Below are 22121 nucleotides of genomic sequence, written 5' to 3'. Positions count from 1 at the left end.
AGAAGAAATAAATGGAAACATCGACCTCTGACAACAAAATACAGTTTACATTTTTTATGTTAGTGAGGAAAAGCCGTGATTATGGATTTTAATATATATAGAAAATATTAGTATCAATATTTCAGATTAAATAAAAATTGTGAAAAGTATAGTTGTGTTTTTTAAGCAAGGGAAAATCATCTTTCAATTGAAACTTTATTCATATTAAATATTTATAACATAGTACGAAAATGAATTAATAATTTGATATATGAACTTATCCTTTATCCAAAAAATGTTTAATTGAAAGAAAATTCAGTACCAAACAGATTCAAAATAAATACGGTTTTATTGAAACAAAAGAATACTGTGTGTGATCATTTATCATTTTTGAATACTGACTTAAGAAAAAATAGACGACTCATATAATTTTCAGACAGATTAGATTTGCATGTTGCTAGATAGAGCCAAGCAAGAAAGCATTTTTAAATTCAACATTTAATTGGGTTTGATTGAATCTAAAATACTTTCATGGCGTGTCAAAATTTTATCTTAAAAATAAATGTTAACTTAGTTTTGAGTCTAAATATACTGGATTTTTCCCTCTCCGTGGAACCTCCTGCATTATTGTATTCAAAAAATTACTACCAAATAAATTTGTTAATCATAAGTGTAGGATGCCCATTTACAAAATTTGGCACACGATGATGTAACCCCTCAAAATTTTCGTATAAAAAGAATCAAAAGTACAATGTTGATGACTAATGATGATAAAAAATCATCAGATATCTGAGCTAGTCCCCACTCCGAACAATTTTGCTTTCCAGGATCTCCCAGGAAAAACATATCAGTTGGTATCAACAACTTTTTAAAAAAGAAAACATTTTAGTCAAAAAAGTATTGAAATTTATCAAAATAGGTTGCATCTTTTTCAAGACTGTGGGAAGCTCTTTAATAGTGTTCATTATTTATTCAGTGAATCCCCTTTTGTGGCTCTTAAGTTGCCACTTCATATGAGTATATTCCTGCAGTCTATTGCTCCACTCCCAATATTGATATTACCTTTTCAGTGTTGATATTGATTTAGGTATAATACCGATGTCCAGCTATCAATATTGGTCCATACTACCCACTAATTTACCTTTAAGGACAAAGTATTACTTCAAGAGAGACATAGATAAACTCATCCTTTTTCTAAAACATCCGTCCATCCGTGTGAAATAATATGTTTCTATTCTAAGTAAACTCCTCTTGATAAGAACATCTTTAAAAGATAATCATTCTGTCTACATTGTCTTGCCCATCTCTCCACATGATTTCTTCATCAACCGTAGTCTCAAAAAATCAAAGTGTCACTTTTCGATTTTAAATAATGATATTCAAATCATTTTTTTCTTGAAACATTTCTATATTTATTTTAAAAGAAGTAAAAGTCCCCTTTTGATGAGATCATTGTATCCACACTACTGTTATAAATATGTTATTTTCTTAATATTATTTGTAGAATATATAATGGTTAACGAGAAGAGCCTCTGCTCTTATTTTTTGAGGACGGTGTCGTCATGAAAAAGAAGAAAATACGTTGTAATTTAGATGAGTTTAATCATGGAGCAAATGTAAAAAAAAACAAGAAACAAAAAAATGAAAGGTACTTCAGACTTAAAAAATTTAATTAATATTTGCGCAGGGACATATTAAAATACAAAATCCTTTTGACGGGTATATAAACTTTTAAATAAGAGGTTAATTGATGAATAAATGAACAAAAAATGTCCTCGCAGATACATCAAAGATGACGTATCAGCAATAGGCTTCACGCTCAAATACCTAAAAAAATTATTTCCATTGTTGGAGTATGCATTGGAACTGTGTATCAAATTGACAAACCGATTCGGGATGGAATGGATCTGGGCAACATTTAAAAACTGTCCTCAGGTTAAGGTCTGAATAAGATCGCCAGTTTAGAAAAGGCAATTTCGGACAAGTCTGAAAATTGCCTTCTACGCCAATACCCCAAATGGACAAAAATATTTATAGGACTCTGAAGCCACGTTAGATCTCCTGGACACCTATTAGCACCATCAACCATTCAGAAAAAAATCTTGAGGTCCAATACAATTTTAGCTTTTTTGAAGCATTATTGTTCAAGCTTAAAAAAAATTTCTGACAAAAGTAATGGTTCTTAGAAAACAGTGTCTGATGGTAAAAATATTCCTCATACTTCGTTAAGCCAATAGCTAAAATTGGAGCCAGGGAGTACATATGGGGCATTGGCTATGCTTTTTACTCTAGATTCGAGTCAATTACCCCAATGGGAACTAAGTATGTGTGCAAGAGTGTTCTTCATGTCACTTTGCCATTAAAACACAGGAAGGACACAGGTCAAAGTAGCCTTCCACAACCCTATATCTTAATTCTCTTGACTAATATTAGTGACACATAGTCAAAGGTAGATCCAACACTACCAAACACTCAAATATCGAGGCCCTAAAATCAGCCATTCGTGATGTTTGGTCCAGCTTTTGAAAAGTAGAAATCGTCTGGTTATTCGAAAGTTTCCGGCCACGGGATTTGTTAGGAAAACAACAACAGATAACAATTGCAAGTATTCTATTTAATGGTATCACAAATGCTTGTAAAAATCAACAAAAAAAAAATGAAAATAACAATTAAATTTTTTTACTTAACATTTATATTGTGTACAGTTTCCAATTTTTTTCTCCTTAAAATGCGTTATTTGATTACAAAATAGGTAATTGTAATTACCGTTGATAGTAGATACTATCATTTCATTTTGATCAATTAAATTTACATGGTTATTATGTACTTATGAGTACTATTAACATTGGGCATATGAACTATAAAATGTCCCTGATATTACTTTTATTTTAGTATTTTCTTTCAAAATGGCAAAAAAAACACCATTAATATATTGATAATCCATGAAAAATTCAATTTCTGTGTTATCCTTATTCCAAGTAATGTAAATCCATCATTTAGAATTATTTATCTCATTGTTTGACTTCAAATTGTACAATTTGCTTATACTAGTCCAATATTTTATAGACATATTTGTATTAACCACAGGTATTCTACTCAAATTTGTTAAGATACCCAAAAATGTAAGCTATAATTAAAAACTCATGTAACTACATTCAACACCAAAATCGCCTTTCATATAATATTTACTATTCTTTTATTGTAAAAATCAATTGTATCGACTATAAGTTCAACTTGCATCCCACTCAAAGGATTAATAAGAATAATTTGTTCATATAAATTGCTGATTATTTGCCGTAGAATACAAATGTAGTCCATACTTAATTTAAAAAAAAATAATAAACATCAATAATCCTACTTTTTTGTTGACAAGTCACAAATACAACTTATTTTTCGAATACGTATTTCTTAGCTATAAATTGTAATTTTAAATCGTCAATCACTTAATGTGTAGTAAATTTATTAATACAATTCTTTGATAATTGGATAAAAATAAGTATTTAATGGAACTAATTTCATATACGACTGATTTCATGTTGAAGAAGAAGTATCATTTAATTATTCTTCTTCTCCCATTTTCGTGTGTGATATATATATTGATGGACATCAACAAAAGAAAAGGGAATGAAGGTCACGAAATATCCTTCAATTGATGACCAAGGGCGTTCCTACCTAACTAATTACTAAGGGCTTTTTATATACATTGTATGTATCTTTAGAATATTGAAAATCTTTTAAATATCTTCGTTTTCTACATGTGGGTTCATAGGTGAATGAGAAAAAAACAACAACAACAATAAGATATCTAATCCAACGAGGGGATATTTTTAAGGGAAAAAACTATATGTATTCAAATAGAAAATAAGATTAATGTAATCCTCCAAAGTCACTCAAAGTATCCGAAACTTACAGAGAAGAAGAAGAAATTTGAGAATGATAATGAGGACGCCTTTTTTGACATTGTGTATGCATTAATCAAAAAGTTACAAATGACTCAAAAAAGGACTTATACAGAATATACCTAGATTCAAATCCTTACAAAAAAGAAATGAAGCACTCTCTTTGGAAAAAGAAGTGAACAAAAATAGTCATTTCATCATTTTTCATGACGTTATCTTTATTGTATCTTGCAACCTTTTTTTTCAACAAAAAAATTAAGAAAAATAGGCTCAAAATCAATGGGCTTCACAGATAGTGGATTACGACAAGTTGGCTGAAAAGTTCGTAGACTAACTCATCCATTCGACAAAATTTAATTTATATATTCATTGTAGTTACCTTCGAGAGCGATACAATGATTATAACGGTCAAATAATTTGCCGAGGCTATTTTTATAGCACGATTTCTCATTAGTCTCAAAAAAGCCTGAAATCCCGGGGGTTGGCCCGAATTCTGACACCTCGTAGTGCGATTTAGCCCGATATTTCCTAGACAGATCCACTTCGACTACAACACTAGTAATCCAGACACCATTTTGAGAAAAATCATTCCCACTTTTTTTTGTGTTGACAGATCAAAAATACATTTTCGACCTCTTAAAAATATCAGATAAACGGTATTTTAGTTTGTGCTTAACGATTGTATAATGCCATTCTATTGATACATGGGTAGGTATTTACATTTATCACCTTTTAAACAAAAGCATGGATAATATACTATATCTATTGATCAGGAGTAGTGATAGATTGAATTTGAGTCATCATGTTCAACTGTTGACGTCCTATGTCAATTGAAATTCATAGTTTGTAAAATACGTTTTTATAGTTTTCTTCCCACACAATCTACTATTTGACTACTTTTTATTTTAAAAAAGAATTGATTTTTATTAGTTCAGTAATAGCTACTGTTTTTTTTTCCAATTAGTTATTTGGTGGGCACAGTGCAACCCCAATATACATATAATCGTTTTTTGAAAACACCTTAAGAAAATAAATGTTTTTATATTGTATTAAGGGTATATAATTACCCCATTTAAAAATAAAAATGTGTCAATCAGTGGGAGGGGGAACCCTGTGTGACTATTCATTCTAACCTCATAGATTATGTGACCTTTGAAACCTTTCTCATAGATACGATATTGCTCCATCTATGCGTTCAATTCAAAACGGTTTTTTTGTTATTTGATTATTATTTTTTTAAATCAGAAAGCTGTTGTATCAAACATAAAATTGGGTAGGCTAGAGTGATTATAAAAACCATCTTATAGGACACTTATACCAATACTTTGAAAATTAAAAAAAATAAATGATCAAATGTCAATTTAGTCAAAATACTCTTCCTTTAACTTATACAAATATAGAAATATCTAATATTGCAAAGTTCCTATTATATATATTAGACTAAACTCCCTTTTGTAAATATTTTTAAACGTAGTTAGTTAACTGGGTATATAAGAAACCCCAAAAATAAAACGTATTTGATTACATAGTTAACCGTTGAACAATCATAATAATTATTATTTAAATCTCTATCAATTTTTCACTCAAAAATATCAATTCAAATGCTAAAAGTACTTGTATTAATATAAAACATTGATAGAGAATAAATCCTTATTTTTAAATAATCTTAATAAAATGAATTTGGGGGGTCCACAAGATATAATTTATTATTTTTATATTAAAAACTTATGAATATGAAAAAAATATGAAATATTTATTACTTAATGCAAATTTTGGGAATCAAATTTTGTATCAATCAGTTGTAAAATAATAATTTTTATTATATATTTATTATAATTTTTAGACAAATATTCCTATATCATATCGACAATTCAAGGTTTTATAAAGATTTTCTTCCGGTCATTTTTGCTGTCCATCAGTATTGGTAGTTTTAAAGATAACAAAATACCGTTCAACGTTCACAATAGTAGTTGAAATAAATTTGAAGATGGCGAGATTTTAAGGAATCATCTTAGACGGAGGAATTTCATCATAATCAGCAGTTATTATTTTGCTTAAAAGGAAGAGTAGGATGTCGCAAATTGGCTGAAAAGTATTTATCCTTTCTTTCAAGGGATTATTTAACAGTCAATTTTTTGTCAAATTTCCCCTTCCTCTCATTGGCTGTTGTCAGAATCTTGATCCCTCACATATCCAATCATGTAATCACTACAACTAATTGAAAAATATACATAGTTTTACCTCCAAAAAGATATTTTTTTCCCCGTTGGTTTTCCCATCTAATGAAAAAGAGTTTTTGAAGGATTCTTTCAAAGAATCAACTAAGGTGTTGTGTAATGTAACTAAAATACATCACAAATCCTAAGTTTTGTCATTAAATACATTGAAGTTCCATGCCATTCAAAGTATAACCGTAATATATAAACAATAAAAAGCTATTAACCATTTTTATATTAAACGGTCAAAATCTTAAAAAAGTCCAACAATGGAACTATTTGGCAAATGACCAAGAATTTTATGGTTTATCTACTCATCATTTTTAACTGAAGACTCACTCTTAATATGTGACTTAATCTTTATTAAAGTATATAAATAGTGCCAATGTTCATTGACGTGGAGGGCTATTCAGTCTATTTGAATAAGAGGGAAAGAGAGAAAGAAAGAAAAATACTTTTGTGGAATAATAAAAACAATGACAAAATGGTTTTGGTGTTTTTTGAAAGAAAAGAAAAACTGCTGAGTCATTTGTCAGACATATTTTTTTTTTAATGTTTAGGCATACAATTAGAAACTCGTTTCACTCTCTGAATGTTTAAACTTTATGATTATAATTAGCAGTGGTTATAATTATAGTAACATAAAGTCTTGATTGGAACGAAAAAGGGTTTTTATTCCTATTATAATGACCCTTCATCACGAAAAAACCTTTGTTGAAAAAAATGTCATATGAACAATGTACAGTTTTACTGATCTCAAATCAAGAAAAAGGATTCATCTTATAACTTATGGGCTAAAAAGTCCCGGGCTTCACACATAAATGGCAATTATTTAGTTAATTCACTTAATTTTCAGTTAGTATCAAGCTTCAAAATACATCTGTCAAAATTTCATGACAATTTGTTTCTTAGTTTGTGAGTTTTTGTGTTAAGTGTGATGCAACTTTGTTATTCCCAAAACAATGGATCAAAAAAAAAAAAAAATCGTATTTAATTTTACACCGTTTCTTGAAAAAAAATTAATAACTTTCAATCGAAGCAATGGCTTAAACAGTGTTATAGGGTCTTCGCTCCATAAAGCCATTCAACCGAAATATCCCATTCTGGAAAATCTATTAAAATACATAGACTAGACGAAATGCGGCAAAAATGAGATAATTTTAAGAAAATGTAAAGGAAATTAACAATCCTTAATTGATTTGTAAAACAATTGGTAGATCCTCAACTTAAAGAAAATTAAGCTGGAACAAATATTTGGATATTGCTGAAGAGCTCTTGATTAGTCCACTCTTAAATAATAAATTAAATTAAAATCAGGCCCTAAACAAGGCAGTATGGAAGGTTGAAGATTCATATATATCTATTTAATTTATATATTATAATTATCAATGTACTTAATGTTGGGTTTGGGTATTGAAATCTTAGACTGGTACGAGAAGGCTGTAATTTTTGTTAGATCCAACTAATACAGTCTTTTTACAGAAGGTTTGTCGGGCTCGAGCTCATAAAAAAATTTGATCTTCATAAATCCCAAATAAAAAATAGATCTAGATAGATTGGTCTCAAATAAGATTTGATGTAGCGGATTTTATAGATGAATTCTTGATTACGTCATGCAGGCTTCCATATTGTTACTATTAGTATAATGACGTCAAATAAAATTTAAAATGTTTCATATGCGTACAACTTGATTCCAATCAAATTTTGGTCAACGGTCTGAGACTGAAATATCGGTTCAAAGACTCACTTAAGACTGAACGAAAAAAATATATAACTCTGTCCAGACATGTTTTATTTTTAATATGTAGGATGGCTTGGACACTTTTTTCTGTTCATTTGTTCAGCCATTCATTTAAAAAAAAAAATCTTACAAGACACTCATTTCTTCATTCTGTACAACAAATGGATCTTATTTTTGTAGATTGTTTAAATCAACATGATTGTTGGAGTCTGTTTTCTCTGTGTTAAATGTGGTGAAAAATAGATATTGTAATAAACTCATTCATGAACACTTCGGTTAGATAACGAGGATTTCCATATTATAATATGATTAATATATAATAAAATAAAATACGTGTCAATCAATTTATTTTATCATGCTTAAGTTATTTACTGTCCAAATAAAATTGAAATTAATGTATCGTTAGTTTGGCCAGCCAGATGATCTCTTTATTTCGTTTTGGCATACCTGCAAAAACTGGTAAGAATTCCTCACTTAAAGTATTGTAAAATTTATATCACTGGGGTTTGTAGAAAATCGGCCCAAATATAATATAATTTCAGACACACTGTTAGCGTCTATTCAACAGAATGCCTTTAAATAAAATAATAGTAATTAAAGTCATACATAAGAAAAACTAAATACTACCAACGTGGATCCTTTGTAAATTATCCAACCTCAGCTTAGATACTAATTTACTTCCTGCCTAGACATGCTTCAATTGAACTTGGTCTAATGCAAAAATATACATAAAATAATAGACGACCTTGAAGATATGTATTCATTCTAAAGGATTTTTAAAAAGGTTAGAAAAAACCATGTCTAATCGTATAGTGAATCCTCATCACGAGGGTGGGCGAGTCTGCTGCTATCTCTTTATGTTATGTAGCCTATCTAAAATATCCTTATTTTAAAATTATTATTATTTTTTTGCACAAAGGGTCTTGAGAACAAAAAAAAAAACAATAAACAAAAAATAGAACGCCAGATTTGCAAAATATATTTAGAGGGAGAAAAGATAATTGTTCATACTTGGTGGATTCAATAGATCTACGTATTATTTTTCATTCATTTTCCAAACTTTCTTTTACGTGATTCCATATAAGTTATAAGGGATATGTAGAATGAAATGGCGCTATACTTAAGACGAGTGATTTTTGAGCTTAGATTATCCTTCATATACAGGATGACGCTTTGAAATTTTCCCTTGGGTTTTCTATATTTTGAAGCTATTTTTATTAGTCACACATAATTGAAAAATCTTTTTTTTTGATAGTTGAAGATGTAAGCTTTTGATAATGTTGTAGTTTGCAATATGGGATCGCTAGCCTCTTTTTAAATAAGCCTGTTTTTGTTTTGTTTTCACAAATGGAATTCAAAAAAGTTTAAAATTTAGGAAGCAGACGTATAAAATAACCAATGATGCTCTATGATATTTTTGGATATCCAAGGTCAATAAGGGGCTGTTTTTGACCAAAATAAAAGCTCGTTTTTCTTCTCTCTTTCTATATCTCTTGTTCTCTTCTGTCTCTTTCTACATCACTCTCTCTGTCTCTTTTCTTCTACCTTCATTCCTTGCTTCTATTCTCCTCAATTCAGCCATGCAATGTGAGCACTCTCTACTAGTATATATATAAAATAAACCTATTTATATAATTGATTATAAAACGGTTTGTAATTTTTTGGGGCTAAGCCCCTACCCCTTAAATGATGAAAGCTTGAATCACCCCTAACGCGAGATGAAGTAGTAAGAACATCATTGGCAAGTAGTAATTGATTGACTCCTTCCCACCTTGTCTATTTTGCAGAAGTAAATCGGGGCTGTGAGCTTCAAAACAACGATGATTATCTCAAGGTGATGGAAAAGGATGTAACGGTGGTCGTGGAGTGAAAAAAAAAGTCGGGATAACTAGGATGGGATTATTTGGAGGGGATAAACTCATGGACCATTAGATAATGAGTGAACTCCTATTTCTACTTATGGGTGCTCCAAGAAGTCATTTTAACTTGGATAATTATTTTTATCCAAATGAAGGTTATGGCTAGTAGCCAAACAATGTCCCATTCCAAATCTTTAGGAAAAGTTAAAAATTATCATTTAACAAGTCTGAAATATTATTAATTTTGGGATATGATCGAGAAGAAGTTTTGTCATGTTTGTCATCCCAATATTCATGTATTCAAAGCATCCATTAAGTATGAGTGATAATGAATGAGCCAAGAATTTATTCGTCGACTATGTTCGAGATTCCACGCCAGGGTAGATAAATGCGTCGTCGCTGGAGACTCGAGCTTATATTAATATATGTGTACTAGGTAGATAATACTTGTAAGTTACCTTCCATATTGAACTTTATTTTAATTTGAATGAAGTCCAATATACTTCAACATGGTAGACATAAAAACAAATATTTTTCAATATACTTACATACAGGAATATTATTCTTAAATTTGGGCGCAATTGGTGGCAATGGCAGTTTCCAAGCGGGACCGGAAGGGCACATTTACATGTGATATGTAGCTACCTCTGATGTTCTTCCACTTCTTATTCACAGAAAATTTGAGGTCTCAATGTTACCGTGGCGGACTAGACAAACTTTGAACTCCATTTGTCACCCAATGTTTTAGTCCATTGGGGTGAGATCCAGGCATTGGGGAGATGTTTGACATCATTAATAAGTCTTCTACAACGCTGCTTACGGAGTAGTAGATGTTTCGATTCAATAATGGCCTCTCTGCAATGCTCTTTGACTTCTGCATATCAGCTTTGACCATCTTTGACATGATAGACCGGTCTAAGGACTAATTTTTTATCAACTCAGCCATGGACATGTCTGGAACACCTTATTAATCAAACCTTACAATATTTTGATTAAATATTTTATTTATGCTGATTTTTTCTTCAAAATGGTATGAATGCGTCATCACACTGTATATAAATATATTAGTGTTGATACGATATTAAAAATTTTCTACTTTTTTCGGTATCAATATCAGTAGCACGTTGTCTGTACTTTTTTGATACTTTTATTTACTAAAATATACAAAAAAAGGTATTTAAAGACCATTGATAAGCACTTAAAGATTACTTATTTTATAAAATAATTTTTTTAATTTGAATAGTTAGATCGTTGGCAGGCCAATTTTTTAATGTACCTGTTCCAATATCAGTTATGCATAGTACGACTTTAAATGCGTCAGTATACATGTATAACCAAAGTTCTGCCATATCAAACAACATTAATTAATGTTACAACTCGTTCCAAAAATACTTTTTTCGAATCGATATTAAGGGATTTTTTGTAGACATATTTGAACCGATATTTCAGAGAAGACAATGGACCAAAATTTAATCGTGTTCAAATAGTAAAGCAATTTTTTCTATGTCAATATATCGATCTATTTCCTTCCCATAATAATTATACGAGCTGTATACGTCATATAAAACACTTTATACTTCATGCCATTGTACCGATGTTTATAATTTAGAAAAACACCTGACGTAATCAACGATTCATTTATAAAATCGTTCATATCGAATTTTATATGACGCCGATCAATACCATACTTTTTTTAAAGTCTAATAGGTAAATATATTTTTTTGACTATGACAAAACAAAAATTTAACTTAACAAAATACAATCCCTAAACATATCTGACTTGGGTAAAAAAGGACAAAACGACCATAAAATCACAGTTTTTTTCATTTTATTAGTTCAAATATTTAAAAGTCCCAATTAACGACCATTCTCGGAATAACTTGCCAAAACGTCGAGTTCTTTAGCAATTACACATTACAAATTTGTTGGAATGGGTTTATTCTTGTATTTGCATGAATAAATAATCCCCTGCACTTTGCCGTTGATAGCCTCTACCTTAACAACAATACAATGACATGATATGAAGTATACAGTGTTTTATATGAGTTATACAGGTCGTATAACTATTATGGAAAGGAAATAGATCGATATATTGACATAGAAAAAAATGTTTTACTATTTGAACATGATTAAATTTCGGTTCATCGTCTTCACTGAAATATCTGTTCAAATATGTCTAAAAGAAATCCCTTAATATCGATTCGAAAAAAGTATTTTCGAAACGAGTTATAACATTAATAACTGTTGTTTGATATGGCAGAACTAGACATGAGTACTCACGCGTTTAAAGTGGTAATGTGCATAACTGATATTGGAAACGGTGCATAAAAAAATTGGCCTGCCGATGAACTAACTATTCAAATTGAAAGAATATATTTCATAAAATAAGTAATCAAATTTTTGAGCAAGCTCCTACCCCGGACAAGAATCCTTCGGAAGCCCCTTTAAGTGTGTATCAATGGCCTTTAAATACCTTTTTGTTGTATATTATAGTAAATAAAAGTATCAAAAAAGTACAGACAAATTGATACTGATATTGATACCGAAACAGGTAGAAAATTTTTAAAATCGTATCAACAATTAAATTTTTGGATTTTTTTTACAAAAAAATTCCCAAAACCAACGCTCCCAAATATAAAAATGTGGACACCCCTGTAATCTGTCTATTTTTGATTTAACTAGAGAGCTATAAAAAAGGAATTTGTGGTCCAAAAGTACCTGTATGCTTCATCGCAAGTGAACTAGTTCTCAGGTGTGTTATAATGTTGGGAAGCCTTACTTCTTGTTCATTCCAAAGCCTGAGTTCTCCATCCACAACTTCTTTGAGCGACTGAATTAGTTTCTGTCGTACAAAAATCCTAACTGTTTTAGACCGGGCTAAGGTTCTCAGACCAAAGGCAACACTAATAAATAAATGTAATTATTTATATTATTCTGCATTCCTTCCTTCCACATTTGGCCTCTCATCAACCAAACAAAAAACAAAAGAAAACAGATTTTTGTCAATCATAAAAATAAAAATATTTTTCTTTTGATCAAAAACATTTTTTTTAAGAAGTGAAATTTGCATTGTTTTATTCTCTTTCTGTTCGTCTTTGTGTTTCCCTCTTCTTCTTCTCTTCCTCTCTTCAAATGGTTTATTAAATAATTAACATATTTTGTTAAATTGACTGAAACGTTTCTCGTTATATTTTTTACCAATATATATATTTAGTTAATATGCACTGTAAGCCCTCATATTGCGAGTTACTTGACTTAACATGGATCTTATGTTTTGAAATCAGTTATGTGATATTTTTGATCTTACAACATGATGTTATTTTTCCGGATGTTGAGTTTATAATAAAGTTATGATAAACAAAAAATAATTTATGCAAGTAAAATTATTGATTGCCTTTACAGGAGTGTCAGAAGGACTATATTTTGCAGAAGTGTATTTTTTTGAATTAAAAAAAAAATCCAAAAATTAAAATTTACTGAAAAAAATTTCAAAAATCCATAGCTATTCACAAAAAAAAAATCAAGTATTAAGTTTTTGATCTGCTGCATAATTAGCCAAAATGACAAAAAATATTCTTGTAAAAACAAAAATCCTTCTTTTTTTTAACAGTCCCTCCATCTCAGCTTTTGATTAAGCATAAAGCGGTCCTCGTGTTGTATTGTGAGGTACATTTTTTGGGGATTGAAGGCTTCAATTTAAAAATATTGTGGTACAAAATAAGATATTTGAAATTCTTCTGATTGACGCAAATATTTGAGTAAAAATGTGACATTAATTTTGAAATACGTTATTCTCACGCCGATTGCGCTAGACTTAAGAGTCATTTAGCTTTATATGTAATTCTTTGGCACTAACCCTGAATTAGTAATCGTCTTATTTATTACGTGGTTAATGAACTCTGTAAAAATGATACACCAAAATAAAACATATTTAATTACATAATAAAGATTTAAACCATAATAATAATTACGACATTTAGACATTTTCCTCTCATTCTTTTAACAATTCCATACATTTTGCAATCGTAAATATCAATTAAAATTCTAAAAAAAACTTTTATGTATACCAGTCATCAAAAGAAAAAATCCGTACTTTAAAATAATCTTAACAACTTCAGCTTGGGGTTTCGACAAGATATAATTTCTTCTTCCTTTTTGATAAAAATTTCCATGAAATATTCATCCCTTTGTGCGAGTTCTGAGAATCATATTAGTACCCATCTATTTTGACGAAGTTGTGTGTTTTATATCATATAATTGCTACATTATTATAAGCTTTGTATCTACTGTTGAATTACTCACATGGCGTTACATCGCTAACACAAAAAGAACCTATGTATTTTGTTGTCAGCTGTCGATCACCTCGTCTCAATTGGTATGTCATGGCTATTTCATAATTTATTCTTTTTGATAAATAAATAAAGTAATAAGTTATTTTATATTTATACTCCGTTTCTTGTTGATCACTCGTAGTCGTTGTATATTTATATATTGGTCTTTTTATGATTTCTATGAAGAAATTTTGGCTATTATAATACAGTATCGAATAATGTAGGATTTTAATATTATAAATATATGTAACTCATTTTAAAAATTGTGGAGAAATATAATATTCTAGTAGCACTTAAGAAATAAATAACAGTTGGCATCACTTACTTATTTGGACAGTTGGCTAGACTTTGGGTCTTTTTTATTTGTTTCTTCTTGGAGGTTAGGCTTTTGATACAATACGTACTAAGTCATACCATTTAAAAAAAATCCTAGAAATGAAAAGGAATATCAAAGGAAGGACTTTTAAGCCAAATAGTTAATTAAAAAACTAAACCTCGATTAAAAATAGATAAATATTCAAATAAATTCTAATCAAGGCATTATCAAGATATATAAAGAAGTGCATAAAATCGAATTAAACAGTTCATGAGGATACTGAAAAGTACTGGCTATAAAATTTAGATTAAAATGAATAAGATAATAAATCTTGGGAAGTAGAAAATCCCAGTTCAATAACCCAGAGTTAAAAACTAGTCTTCTGTTCAGGGCCACTTTATCCACTACCCGTCCTTAAACCATTATAGAAGACTACATGTTATCGTTAGGATTTTTCTTTACTCGTTGACTAGGATGAGGTGATATTTTTATTTTTTTGTCATTTTTTAACAACCTTATTTCTATATCAAAGTTCTAAATTTGAAATTGTTATTCTTTAAATAAGAATTTGTTTACAAGTCATTCTTTACAAATTCATGTCGAGTATCAAAATAGTAGTTTGATCTTGAGACATAAGCGTTTGGACTCGAATTTTATGAGTTCTGAGTTTCTACGCCAACTTCTTAACCTTGTTATGTTATCCTGACGATGAAAATTAAATCCTCATTTACTAAATAAATGATACATTTTAAATAATTATGCTAACCAAGGCCTTATTATTCAAGTCGTTTGAATCTTTTATTTCAAATTCGAGTCCGAAGTCTCAGTTTTATTACGAGGCTTTAGTACGAGTATAATCTGGATCGTGGACATGAGTCGTCATCTCTTAAATATGTAGAGGTTGCGGTGTTAATGACCATTTTTTATCTTGAAAGCCTTGACAACATCGTAACAGTTGATTTGGGTATCTTTTTAAACTCAATAGTCTCCTTGAAAGTCGTGCACCCGGCATGGAAGTTCATAATAACCGCTGCACGGCGTTCGTATTCAGTGGACATCTCACGGATTTCATATTTTTCCTTATACTGTTTTGTCAGCTGAATTTGACTTTTATAAATATAAAGTTATTGTGATCTAAACTTGTTTTGGATTTAAAATCTCAACCCTGTTTGTATAGTTTCCTCTCCATCTTTGGTCAATATTATAAAAAGTCCAACATCTTGTATGGCCTTCGACAACTTATACACTGTTAGAATCTCAACCTTATGTGTATAGTTTCCTCTCCATCTTTGGTCAATATCTAAAAAGTCAATCATCCCGTATGGCCTTCGACAACTAAAACAATGATGCTCAAGGATTATATCTCTCGTTGGTGGTTAAACCCTTTCAATGCATATGTCGGCGCATAAATATGATATAACAAGACGAAAAACTGGTTTTTTTGCAACTTCTTTTTCTCATTAGTAGAAAAGGTTTTTTCATATACAAATATAAAAGAAAATGATGAGAAAATATACAATCAAAAATGTGGACTGACAAATTTTTTCCAAGTAAAAAAGATACCGAATTTATAAATATTTTAATATATATTAAATGATTGGAATTCTTTTCCCTGTATTTAATACGTAGATAAAGTTATTGATGATAAATATAAAGAAATGAACACACTGTATTTGTAAATATAAAGGTAATAGTACATAATAAAAACTTGCACTGCGTAGAGCACTAGTGAGAAAATATCAAATACTAATTTACAAAAAGCAATATCTGATTGAAGGAATTAGGAAATGATCAATCTGTGCTCCCTTAGAATGGCCATCCACTCAGAATGACTGGGTAGCTAGGTACTACAAACTAGATATGTATCGGTTATCCGCACTCATACCCATGAATTCCTTGCAATAACCCATACTCTTATTTAAAGTACGAATACTTTGTTATTTGTGGATTCATATATCATTTTATATTGAACTGCCAATCAGCAAACGATTGAAACGGAGACTTAGAGAAGAGGCAAGCTCCCACCTACATACATATGTAAATAGATATATTGTACTTTACAAGTTTGCATGGAAATCAAATTTACCAATAAGGATACTTATTATTAGTTGAGTTGACATGTTTGTAAAGAATACACTAAGTTTAAAAATTAGAAAAGGAACTACTTTTTTGTTTATTATTTAATAGGTCGTCGTGATGCTAACTTCTCTCTCTAAAGTAAGCATTCTCACCGATCTTTGGTGTTAATTGTTTTTAATTGTAAATTTTTATACATGAATTATATGTTTTTAAATGTAATTACAATGTTTTACCTGCACTAATGCTATATTAAATGTAGAAGGTTATAACAGTAGTTCATTTTCTCACTCCAAAATCATATAGAAGGTAGTTGATAATATCAGGAGTCTTAATTCAGTAATACTATATGCCTCGCTCCCACCTTTTCCTCGCACTCTTTTTTGCTTACAAAAATGTCACTCTAATTATTAGTGTCGATAGTTACAATGACGCCCTTATATTGCTGTTTCTCTATTTTCTTATGTGACTTAGTTTGGACAGTGCCTTACTTCACTAACACACAAACATAAATTGTGTTTTGTTTGTAAGCTGTTGATTTTTCTGCTTCTTTTCTTCATATAATACGTCCTTATCTTTATTATATCACGCAGCATTTCATCTAAAAAGAAACATGGGGAAAAGGCCTAAAATCATTTCGTAGTCCACCCAATTCTTCTCAACTATAAAGGTACTTTTTTATAATTGTTGATAATGTTTCAGAGCTTAAAAAGAGCTAATTCTACTAACAATTCCATAGTTAGGATGAATTTACTTACTAACAACTGATTTTGGGACTTTTTCTATTTCTTTTCGGACGAAAGGTTGTGTGATACAATAAAGGATACTACGTATAGAGTGTAGAAGAATATTATGGTCAAAAACTTTGATGGTTTTATAAATAACGCAACCTTTTAATTTAATTGTAATATAAACATTACAGAAAAATTTTATAGGTAAGTAAGGCTGAGTGCTTTTAAATTTATTTTCTACCTTCCTGATAATTATATTTCACTATTATTGGTGTGTCTATTACACTAGATATACAAATTCTTTAGCTTGATACCCGCCTTCGTATATATTCGTGCCCTTACCCGATACTCGTACTTTTTTTGTAGCCGATGCATCTCTAATACATACTTATGTATGTATGTAAGTATGTCTAAATATGGACTTGAGTAAGCATGAGCAGATAATAATACAAAATTGTATTTCTAGCTCTTTTTTTTTAAATTAAGGATCTTCAAAAGACATAGTATTCTTTTTGTTTAAACATATCTTGTAACTTGATATGATTTTTTGAAATGTTAACATGAATATGTTGATTAGTTATCTAACAACATAGCAAAAGACGCATATCCACAGTCCAACCCCAGTCTTTGAGCCTACTTGGCCAACGAACTATATAGCTTCTTTAGGTAAACTCTTATTTTTTGTATCACACACTTCGCTATATTTACTGTATCTCCCAACCTTTCATCTTAGAAGAAACAGGGGAGAAGTGGCTCAAAATCAGTTAGTAGTAGTTAGCCTGTTATTCCAAAGTATGGAACAATGATAAAATAGTAATTGTTGTAAATTGTTTACAGTGCCTTAATCAGAGCTAATTTCAATTCCTCTAATCAACGTTCAGAACATTGATCACGGCGTTACGCCGATAACACAAAATATACAATGTAGTTTTTTGTTAGCTGTCCGTTTGTTTTTCAAAAAGTTCATATTGGGATAACTATTTATTTCTCCCTATATAGGATTTCAATCTTTTTCCAGATAGACCCAATGAGGAAAGTTAGTTTGCTGATTGGAACTCTCTAGGTTTAGTTACACTATGTTTTACTAACTCCGACTATATTCAGTTCCTTAACCGATGGACTACTGAATTCCTGTGTTACAATCAAAATATTTCAAGAAAATTGTTTTCTTACGTAATCACATTAATTTTCAGACATTTTTCAAATGAGTCAAAGATTCTTAATGGAACTAGAAGCTAAAATAGGTTTTGTAATATACATTTTTTAACGTGATTTTCTGATTTGCTCGGTATAGAATATATAAGTGTTCTTGGATACAGCAATACCTCGAACAGTCCAAATTCGATCAATCTAATTTGCGCTTAAGTACGCTTTTTTTTCAAATTAAAGATTTTTTTTATTATAACAAGGACAATTTACAATTTTCATGTGTAGAAAATAAAATGCCCGTTGGTAGCATTACAGTTTTAAGCAGTCCATTAGATCAGCAAACCAATTAGCCTGGGTATTCGGTTTATTGCTGTATTATCTTATTGCAAAAACTCTAATCCAGTCAAGAATAAGTAGCATGCCCCTTCCAAGTTGGCTATTGAGATTCCATAAAAAAAAATGTAAGAGGAATTTAATGTAACAACTACAGAAGTAAATATGTGACAAACCTTCCTTTTTTTGCCAGCCCGGGATTTGCAAATACATGGGAATACTTTTATGCATAGATAGTTTTTTAAAGCCCTAAGCACGTTTTCTATCTACGTATAATATTAACTCCCTTCAAACATACATAAAAAATTGTAATTCTCCCTGATCTTGCAAATATTATTTGTCTGCAAAAATTATAAGTATGTAGACTTCATCATTCATGAAATAATAAAGGTCACAAACAGCCTTTAAACTTCCTTTTTTTACATTAAAACTCAAGATTTATTATACATAAATATCAGTCTACTTTTATTTAAATATCTTTGTTAATTTTTTTTCTTATTATGTATATCAAATATGCGCTTATTTATGGTTCATGGCAGAGAACCGGTCTCTAATAGATTAAATATTGGACATACATACATTCAGGGGGGAAAACACACTTAATATATGTATTTTTAACTGCCATGTACCTACTATTCTTTTCTACATAGTTGAATAATAAATGATGCAACAAGGCACTGATTTATATGACGACACATTAACATATCTAGGTACTAATTTATTGGCGGAGAAGTTAAACTATTATAGACTAATTGGCAAACTAAATTTATAGGTTGCAGTTTGGTACATTCCCCACTTATTGTAGAAACAATTGTTAATACAGAGTAAATATTTGTGTGTATTTTGAAATATTTAGATAAAGTGAGAATCCTTTGGAGTCAATCAGCGTTTTTTAAGTCAAATATCTTAATCATCTACATAGTTGTTTGTAAAAATGATTTTCCTATTGTTTGTACTAAAAAGAAATCCAACATTTTTAAGGGATTTTTTTTTTGTAATTTTTCCCCACTAATTTTAATCTTTTTTTTAAAACAGTGCTTACATGACGATCAGAATCGACGATTTCCATTATTTTATTCACACTTTTGACAATTGGTCTTCCAGAGCGTGGTACATCTTTCACATAAAAATAAACACAACAGAATCCACAAAACTAAAAGTGTACGTGATTGGCTGTTACAGTTTTAGTACCATAAAAATTATTCACATCTTCAGCCGCCTGCCTTAATTTTGTGACCTTTTCGAAGAAAAACAATAATATATGACTTATTTTCTCCATATTGGTGTCCATTTTTGAAAGCGTGCTGTGTCAAACAATCACAAATCTGTTTGATAACATTTTTTTAGTACGAAATCTTATCCTTCTAACGCCGTCTAGTGTGAATGGATCACACTTATACAACACAAGATACACATTACTAAAGCCATCTCTTGGAAAAATAATAGATTTTTCTTCTCTAAACCTATTGCAATGGTTATAAAAGACGACTTAAACAGATAACAAAGGGATATTTTTAAATATCTAGACCTTTCCTCCAAACAAGTAATAAAGAATAAGCTCAAAAACAGTTGGTCCTAAATCAATTCCCCTCAACTGTGGAACAGTGTAATTATCCTTTAATAATAGCGAGAGATTTCTCATATCTCAGTAAAATAAAATTCCATTAGAACCTATCTGTGCTGTTTAGTACACTGTTAATAGAATAAATAATTAATAGATAAATTGACAACAGACAAAATAACCTACGATCAACAAAAAAGTATAAACAAAAACGGCTGTATAGCCCAATTAAAGCACTTTTTACTCAATAGAACTTCAGGAATTATATTAAAGGAAAGAGAAGATGATCAAACTTTTCTCAGAACAAGCTGTTGTCAAGGCTATCCTGCTGCTGCTCTCCTATTTGTGCTGGCTATTGAGGCGTTTGCATTATTAATAAAGAGTAAATATGTGGGATTTGGCGTGTTATTTGAACATCAGAAGCACATTATTGACCTATAGCAATTTGTGCTCACTGGGGCTATGGTAGACCATTTTTTCTCAAAATGGAGGCAATTCAAACACCCATTGACTGTCACAATTACTTCACTATTTTCTTGTTATTATAAAAAGCTTCAATTCTGCCTGGTTTAGAAGACATTGTAAGGAAGGTGGAAGTAAAATGGCTTTTATGTCTTTCCCACAAAACTTATATCCCGTCTCTCAAAAGATCGAGAAATGATCCAGGTGAATGTTTAGTACTCTTGAGTAGAATTTTACCAAAGCATTATAAAAAGGTTCTTATTAAACTTTCAACTATACAAGAATTCGAATGAAGATGTGTAATCTCTAACTCATGTAGATATCATTGTTTAATGCTTTTCGATGAGTACTCTCTTTTTCATGGGCTGTAGTACAAAGAATTGTATGGTATGGTAAATATATTTATGACTTGATATCAGCTGTAGATATTATTAGATATAATATATAAAGGAGAGCTTTTTTCAAAGCTCTTGAAAATCCCACAGAGAATGAAGCAGTAAAGTGTATCATTCTTACTGTACATGAGCTCCATCAACACTCTGACCCCTTATTAAAACTTAGTTTCCCCTGATAAGATCTAGACAAAAACTTTAACGTCCCAACAAAGTTGAAAATGTAAGTGGCATCCAAAGTGTGCAAAATATTTGCAAAGCTTCAGATCTACCGGAGACTTGGTTAATAAGGATGAAGGAACCCTTGCATAGAGTAGTGAAAGGAAATAAACTTACTTCACAATTCAGGATTTCCACAGCTTCTCTCTTTTTCAATAGTCCTTGCAAATACTGTAGGAAACTCTTTAATAGTGTTCGACATTCACTCGTTGAATGACCTTTTGTGGCAATACTTGAAGAGTTCTTGTCATTGAACATCATTTTATTTGGTGCTTCATCGAAAAAATCCTCCTGTAAAAGTAAAGCATTTCTTTTTCTTAAGTGCAAAAGCTATCATCGCTTCCAAGCTAACTAATATCTGAGAGCAATACTTATATCTGCCTCTACGAGATATGCTGTTTTTCCCCCTAAAGATACCAAACTTGGTTGGTAGCTCCTGGAACCATACCCTTGATTTGATTACGTATCCCTTCAATAAAATACTCAATTGACGAGGATCGTGTGGAAGTATATTTTTTTTTTAAAGAGAGATTATTGCCATAAATTGAAGAGTTTTATTCTACTGTTATATTATTTCTTTCAAGCTGTTTTTCAATTAGTTAATTATTTACTTTTATTGTTATTAGGTCTTGGTTTGATGGTCTAATTTTCACCTAAAGTGTTTATTTATGTTCTTAGTAACGCCATTTTTCCTAACATGTACACATATATCACCAACAGTATGAAAATAGACCTATAAAAAATAATCCATAAATTTGTTTGTGTATGGGATAACGGTATGAATTACGTTCCTAAAAATAAAGCTCTTTTTTTATAGCGATTTAAAGAAAATGCAAGTCGATTTTTTTATTCATTAT

The sequence above is a fragment of the Lepeophtheirus salmonis genome, chromosome 4 (assembly GCF_016086655.4).
Source record: "Lepeophtheirus salmonis chromosome 4, UVic_Lsal_1.4, whole genome shotgun sequence".
Classification (NCBI taxonomy): Eukaryota; Metazoa; Arthropoda; class Copepoda; order Siphonostomatoida; family Caligidae; genus Lepeophtheirus; species Lepeophtheirus salmonis.
This window is presented reverse-complemented; position numbering follows the sequence as displayed.